This window comes from Scylla paramamosain, chromosome 4, assembly GCF_035594125.1.
Source record: "Scylla paramamosain isolate STU-SP2022 chromosome 4, ASM3559412v1, whole genome shotgun sequence".
Lineage (NCBI taxonomy): Eukaryota > Metazoa > Arthropoda > Malacostraca > Decapoda > Portunidae > Scylla > Scylla paramamosain.
Window position 1 is genome coordinate 14,653,245 of NC_087154.1, and position 7,500 is coordinate 14,660,744.

Consider the following 7,500-nt stretch of genomic DNA (forward strand, 5'->3'; position numbering starts at 1 on the left):
GGAAGAGGTGAACAGGTGAAACAAGAAGAGAAGAGAAACAAAGGAAATGGACGAACAACGAAAAGGAGGATGAAATAGAAAAAGGAAATTCACGAACAGCAAAGGATCGGTAATAAAGAAGGGGAGGAAGAAATAGATGAGGAGGAAAAAGACGAGAAACGGAAGAGGGTGATGGACAGTAGAAAAAAAAATGGGAAGGAAATGGAGGAACAACGAAAAGGAGGATGAACCAGGCAAAGAAAACGTATGAACCAAGTAAAAAAATAAATAAATAATGGAAGAAAAAGGGGAAAGAAAAGACGGGGAATGGGACGGAAAAGAAGAGCAAGGAGAAGCTGGATGAATTGAGAAAAAAAGGGACTGATGGACTAAGAAGAAATACATAAATGGGCAAGAGGAAAGGGACGAGAAAGGAAATAGAGAAAGGAAAGGATGAGAAAAAAAGTCAAGTGAACAAAGAGAAGAAAAGGGATGAAAAAAGGATAAAAGAAAAAAAACAAGAGCAAAATAAAAAAAAAGATGAACGAAAAAAAGAGAAATGTAAATGAAGAAAAAGAAAAAAATAATATAGAGGGAAAATTAGAAAATAAAAGATAATAAAGAAAGGAACGACGCAGAAAGAAGAGGAAGAAAAGTGGCAGAATTGGGAAAGAAAGAAAAACAAGAAAGAGAAATGAAAAAAAGTCAAGAAAACTAGGAAAGGGAAGAAAGTAAAATGAGGAAATGAAGAAACATAAACAAAAAGGAAACAGAAAGAACAGAAAAGTAGGGGGAAGAGAAAGTAATGGACGAAAAAGGGAAACAATGTTAATAGGAAACTGAAAGAGAGACGGTGGAAGAGATGGAGAGAGTCAGGGTGTACAAACAGAGGAGAGAGAGAAAAAAAAAGAAAGAAAGGAAAGAACGAGCGAGAAAAGATGAACAGAGAGAAAAGATAAAGAAGGGAAAGGGAGAGAAATAACAAACACACACACACACACACACACACACACACACACACACACACACACACACACACACACACAGAGAGAGAGAGAGAGAGAGAGAGAGAGAGAGAGAGAGAGAGAGAGAGAGAGAGAGAGAGAGAGAGAGAGAGAGAGAGAGAGAGAGAGAGAGAGAGAGAGAGAGAGAGAGAGAGAGAGAGAGAGAGAGAGAGATTTAAGGAAAGAAAGAACAAGGAAAAGAAGGGATTCAAGAAAAGTCGAAAGAGTGAAGACGGGAAAATAAAACATACTCGTAAATATCACCACCACCACCACCACCACAACCACCACCACCACCACGACCACCACCACCAACACCACCACCACCACCACCAACAACAACAATAGCAACAACAACAAAATAACAATGACTGCGATGACGACGACGACTACGCCACCACCACTACCACACACACAAAAACAAAACAAAAAAAACGAGGACTACGGGTCAAAAGAGGAGCCCTGAAACCTTGGCACAGTCCCACCTGACTCGTCTTCTTTCCTTCCTCCTTCTCCTCCTCTTCCTCTCCCTCTATAAGTTCCCAGAGATTCCTTTGTGTCCTTACGGGAGATATTGTGTCTTTGAAAGGACCAATCATTTCCTCCTCCTCCTCTTCCTCCTTCTCCTCCTCCTCCTCCTCCTCCTTCTCCTCCTCCTCCTACTAGTACTAGTTACTACTACTACTACTACTACTATTACCACTACTATCACCACCAAGCCACCATGAACACTACCCTCACTCCTTCCCTTGCAAGCTACCTAACCCTCATTCCCCCTTCGAGGAAAAAAAAAGGTCCTTCAAAACGGGGCCGCAGCAGTATTTCGGGTTGTTATTGCGTTAATGGCTCGTGACCTGATTGAGAAAATATTGAGGGCAGGAAGTTCTTCATGCGGCTCAAGGAGAGAGAGAATGAGAGAGAAAGAGAGGGAGACAGGAAAAGGGAGGGTTGGTTTCAGTTCCATTCTAAATTGATTCCCTTGTTCTGGGATGACGATAGGGATGTTGTCTTGAGTCAGTTGTCTTTATTGCCTTCCCGATTCCTTCTTGATTTTTAAGATGGGGGATGTGTGTGTGTGTGTGTGTGTGTGTGTGTGTGTGTGTGTGTGTGTGTGTGTGTGTGTGTGTGTGTGTGTGTGTGTGTGTGTGTGTGTGTGTGTGAGAGAGAGAGAGAGAGAGAGAGAGAGAGAGAGAGAGAGAGAGAGAGAGAGAGAGAGAGAGAGAGAGAGAGAGAGAGAGAGAGAGAGAGAGAGAGAGAGAGAGAGAGAGAAGGTATTGTAAACGAACTCTGGGTGGTGAACACAGCAGAGTTTCCAGCAAGAAAAGGTGAGTGGCCACCACCACCACCACCACCACCACCACCACCACCACCACCACCATACCCACCACGATCACCACCACCAACAACAATGGCACTACAACATATTCACAAACACCACACTCACACCACCACCTCCACCACCATACCCATACTACCAGTACATACACCAAGACCACACCCACACCACCTCCACCACCTCCATCACCGCCACCACCACCGCCACAACCACCACTACCACCACCACCACGCCCACACCTTTGGCCTAATACTAATTTTCTCGTCATTCTAGACACGCTCAGCGCCCTCTTGATTTTACCCCCTCTGCGCACCACCTTTCTCTCCCCATCTCCCTGTCTTTCCTGCTTAAGCTATTATCCAGTTTACCTCTACCGTCCATTTACCTGTCACCTGTCACATCCACGGAGAAACGAAGGAGAACTGGGATGCATACTAATGCATAAATCTTAAGGGACTTTACCTTGAATATGTGGAGGCTGAAATTCCGAGTGAGAGACGTAGAGGTTACTGAAGAAGTCTGAACGTTGAGTGGGAAGAGTAGCTACAGCTGAGTGGGGGAGGCAGGAGGCGTGGGCTCGCCTTTGCTCACCTTAGCGAACCCCCTCTCGTCCAAATCTGAAAGGAGAAGAGAAGCACGTAAGTTAAGCGGTGTCGTGCATCACTTCGGGTTTGAACTACGTAGCCTATGTGCTAAGATTTCTATTTCTTGTTGTGGAGTCACCAATGTCTCAATGCCCGTCTGTGATAAAAGTGAAGTTAAAAATGGTTACTTCTTTACATTGGCGGTTTTCTGTATCGTAGTTATGTAAATTTTTACCTTATTTATTTATTTATTTACTCATTTATTTACTCATTTATTTATTTATTTACTTATTTATTTATTTTTGCTTCATGTAATGGTCACAAAAATTTCAATGTTAGGCTTCCATGACATAATGGCATATCCTAAATACTTAACTATAAAATATGCATCCTATTTTTTTTTCTTTTCACACATAGACATCACTATATAGTGGGCTTTGATGCAAAGAGAATAAAACTTTCCCCACTCAGTTCAAGTGTCACAGCACATGCTCACACAATACGGGTCACAATGGCTGCCACAGTTCCATTACTCCTACATCTCTGTCCCTGTCCCACACTCTGCTATCCATATGCCACGTTCGCCATCCAGCATCACCATCCAGCATCCCTCCCATTAACATTTCCATCACACAATGTTGTATAATGATACACATGATATATTTTGTGATTCGAGTAGTTGTATAAATTTGTGTGCCATCATAAAGCTCACCTTACCTCCCACACTCATCCTGTTCCTCTGCTTATCCCTCGCGTTGTGACGAGATACGAGTACACAACCAGTTTGTTGTCTACTTCTTGTAGCGCAACCCTACGTGCTATCACTCGTTATTGGTAAGATTCTACCTATCCTCTCTCTCTCTCTCTCTCTCTCTCTCTCTCTCTCTCTCTCTCTCTCTCTCTCTCTCTCTCTCTCTCTCTCTCTCTCTCTCTCTCTCTCTCCATATTTATTTGTCTATCTATCCCTATCTGTGACAAGGCCTTCAATGATGTAATATCATAATGTTTGTTCACCCACAACTAAGAAAACCTGCAAACTTCTGGTGCGTCAGCAAAAAAGAGCCTCAGAAGATTGTGATTGATCGCAACAATCAACTTTCATTGGGAGACCACGAAGGTAGGAGGAGGCAGGGCAAGGCTCTGAGCGGCTGACGTTAACGCAGCTGAGTCTTCACGAATTAGACATCATAATATAAAACTACATTTACATATTACTGAAGCAGACGAGGAATTTTGAGTAATAATTTTCTGATAACTAAATACACCATAGTACAAAGTGAAATTGAAACTAAGCCTCTGCAAGAAGCGAGAATGTTGTGGTACAGGTGTGTAGGGGCTGGTGTGGTAGTGAGAAGCAGCTGTGTGACAGGCCACCACCACCACCACCATCATTTCAACCACCATCTACCACCAATATTTCAACTACCACTACAACGCCAGCACCACCACCACCACCACCACCACCATTCCTCCACTCCCACTCACATCCGCCACCATTCCAGGAACGATATTCCAGGAGTTGGCAGGCAGCCAAGACTTTCAGTGGAGCTGGAGGGGAGTGGGCGGCGCGGGCACGCAGGGAACACAGCTACGTAACCCTCGCTCGCCTCTCCTCCCCCTGCTCTCAAAGCTTTACTTGATGAGTATCTCATCTATCTCAGTCAGCTTATCTTTAGGAGACGAGGTAACTACCGACAATGCTAATGGTACAGTTTCTGAGTGTACTGATTTCTCCTATGATTTCTCCCTTTGATATCGTCGTTCTCCTAGTGATTTTCCTCCTCCTCCTCTTTCTCCTCTTCTTCTTCCTACTCCTCCTCCTCCTTTTCCTTCTTTTTCTTCTGTTTCTCCTTCTCCTCCTCATCTTCATTCTTCTCTTAGTTCACCTCCTTCTCTTCCTCTTACTCCTTCTGATCCTCTTCCTCTTCTTATTCCTTATTTTGTTTCTCCTCCTCCTCCTATTTCTCCTCTTCCTCCTTCTCCTCATCGTCATCATCATCATCATCATCATCATCATCATCATCATCATCCTCCCCGTCCCCCTCCCCGTCCACCTCCTTCTCCTCCTTCTCCTCCTCCTTCTCCTTCTTCTATCCCTCATCACAAGTAGTTGGACACCATTATTCTTCTGGTTTAGTGTCCTCTTACTCTTTTCATCCATCACCACTTTACCTCTTCGATCACGCTGCCCTTCCTCCAATCAGCCACACTCGATGCACCACTTTCCCCTTAAACCCATTTCTGACATTCATGCCACTTACCGATGAGAACGAGTCACCGCCCTTGACCCAGATTCCCGCACAGGTCTTCTTTCTCTCCCTCGTCTGCACACACACACACACACACACACACACACACACACACACAAAGAAAGGGAAAAACACATGCAAATGCGAGTATCACTCAATGTTCGTCTTCATCACGGTTCGCCTTGGGATGTCGTCCGTCTTTGTGTCGAACATAATGTCACTTTGAGCAGCACCAACTTCATTCCGGTAATTTCCCCGGAGTCCAGAGGGCGAACGTGCAGCCTCTTATCGATGACGTGCGAATCCTTCTCTCCTCCCCGTCACACAGTCCGATTTTAAAACACTGTCATTAGTGCTGAAGGCCCAGACAGTGAAAAAGGACACGTCAAGGAGAACTGTTTTAAAGGCAACACTACCGACCAACAACTCAACTCATGCCACAAAATGAACTCTTGCTTTTTACTAATTCTGGTGAAAGCAAAGCATTACAGGGTAAGGAAATATTATACAAGGTGTAGACTACGCGACAGAATTAATCGAAGGACTGCACCAGCGAAGGGACATCTTAGGAGTTGCCGCCACAAGTACAAAGGCGGCAGCTCTGTATCTACGCCTGCATCTTGCCGCTAAGTCTCCGTGACGATAACTAAGTATATCTTTACGTTTGTAGGTAAACAATGGACAAAATCGAAAATGTGTCACTGCCGTCTAGGGCAGGAGGAGACGAGTACACAGTTAGAAGTACTTGTATGAGTTATGAGTACATGGCGTGACGGAGACCGAGAGTAATAACTATACTTTCTTACACTCAGAGATATATTGTAAACAAACTCGAGAGGGTGCGGTGCAGCTGTTTACGTCGAGAAGAAAGGGCCAGACAGTCGAAGCTTTTTATCACGTAAGTTACGAGTACAAGCCGAGAGAAATATCAAAGTCCGGGATCTAACGACTAAGTGCGGAGTTTAAAGTCGACTGGAACCTTTATGTACACGGTGAAGTTTTCTTGAGAATTTGTGTAAGCCTCATCCTTCACACGAGAAATATGCCCTGAACTGAGATGGTTCCCTGGTGGACCAAGACATGCACTCAAACAAACTCCTGAAAGGCTCCTCTCAAGTGCCGCGTGAAATCAATAGCGCAGCCTGGAAAGTGTTGGACACGGGGGCACGAAAAAGAGTGAGAGCGGCGAGGTGGGACAGAAATACATTAAAAAGAACTCGACTTATACGAGTATTTCCATCCATTTTTCTTTTCTTTGTTTTTATTTATTTTTTCTTTCTGTGCTGATATCGTTGCTCACAGGTCACTTTCCTTGCAGTGGAACAGCAAGTCTTTAATGGCCTTCGTCGTGTAGAGGCGTGAGCTCCCACACAGCGCCGCCAGGAATGTGTAGAGTAAACGTGACGGCGGTGAGGCAAGGAGACGGTAATGAATATGTAAGATGAGGAAAGAAAAGGTGAAGAGAGGCATGAAGGTGAAGTGAGCGTAAGGGTGGAGTATGGGGGGGGATGAGAGGGAGGGAGGGGAGGGAGGAGAAGGGCCTGGCTGGGGAACAGGGCGGAAAATGAGGAAAGAGGCGGAAAAGCACTGGAAACTGTAAAAGGCTTCAGGAAATGAGAGAGAGAGAGAGAGAGAGAGAGAGAGAGAGAGAGAGAGAGAGAGAGAGAGAGAGAGAGAGAGAGAGAGAGAGAGAGAGAGAGAGAGAGAGAGAGGAAAAATGTACAGCCTACAAACACTACACACCAACATGTTTTGTTCAGTTCACACATATGACGCACAAAGTCACGTACATAGCACAATATGCCTCAGATGTTCAAGCGGAAGCAAAAGGAAAACGCCATAATAAGAGGCACCTGGGGAGTGAGGGAAGGGAAAGCGGCACCGAGCTGCAGTGCCAAACTTAAGATGTTCTGGGAGTGCCTCTTATGTCTATACTAAGCACAGGAGGAGGAGGAGGAGGAGTGGTGGGTGCCAGAGGGAGGGGTGACCACTCATTCGAAGGACGTCCCTGTGAATGAATGTCACAAAAGAAAACTAGCACCACTTCTGGGAGGCGGTGCCAAGCAAGGCGCCTTTAGCAAGACGCGATGAGTGTGTGCCAATAAATGGGAGAGGAGAGTGCCAAGTAGGCGACGACACACTCGGCTAAAGGGGGAAACGGATGTCATCTGTTCTGATTTGCTGCCTCTGTAATCTGCGAGACCTGAGAGGTTGTTACTACCTTGCCGCGTGTCACCTTAGCGTGGGGGCACGTGGCGCACAGTGCGTGGCGGGGGGCAGGGAGGTCACTAACACCGCAATCAAGCCAGCAAAGGTATACGCGTTGTGTTTAGACGTGTGTGTGTGTG

General features: G+C 45.4%; 1 long non-coding RNA gene across 5 annotated transcripts in view; it reads right to left on the minus strand.

Annotated features, from left to right (window-relative positions):
* LOC135099771 (uncharacterized) overlaps positions 1 to 7,500 on the minus strand; it is a 177,448-nt gene that overhangs the window by 76,255 nt on the left and 93,693 nt on the right. For all 5 annotated transcript variants that reach the window (XR_010268361.1, XR_010268362.1, XR_010268363.1 and 2 more), the window contains exon 2: positions 2,782 to 2,936. This is a non-coding gene — a long non-coding RNA (uncharacterized LOC135099771). The remainder of the gene's footprint in view (positions 1 to 2,781; positions 2,937 to 7,500) is intronic.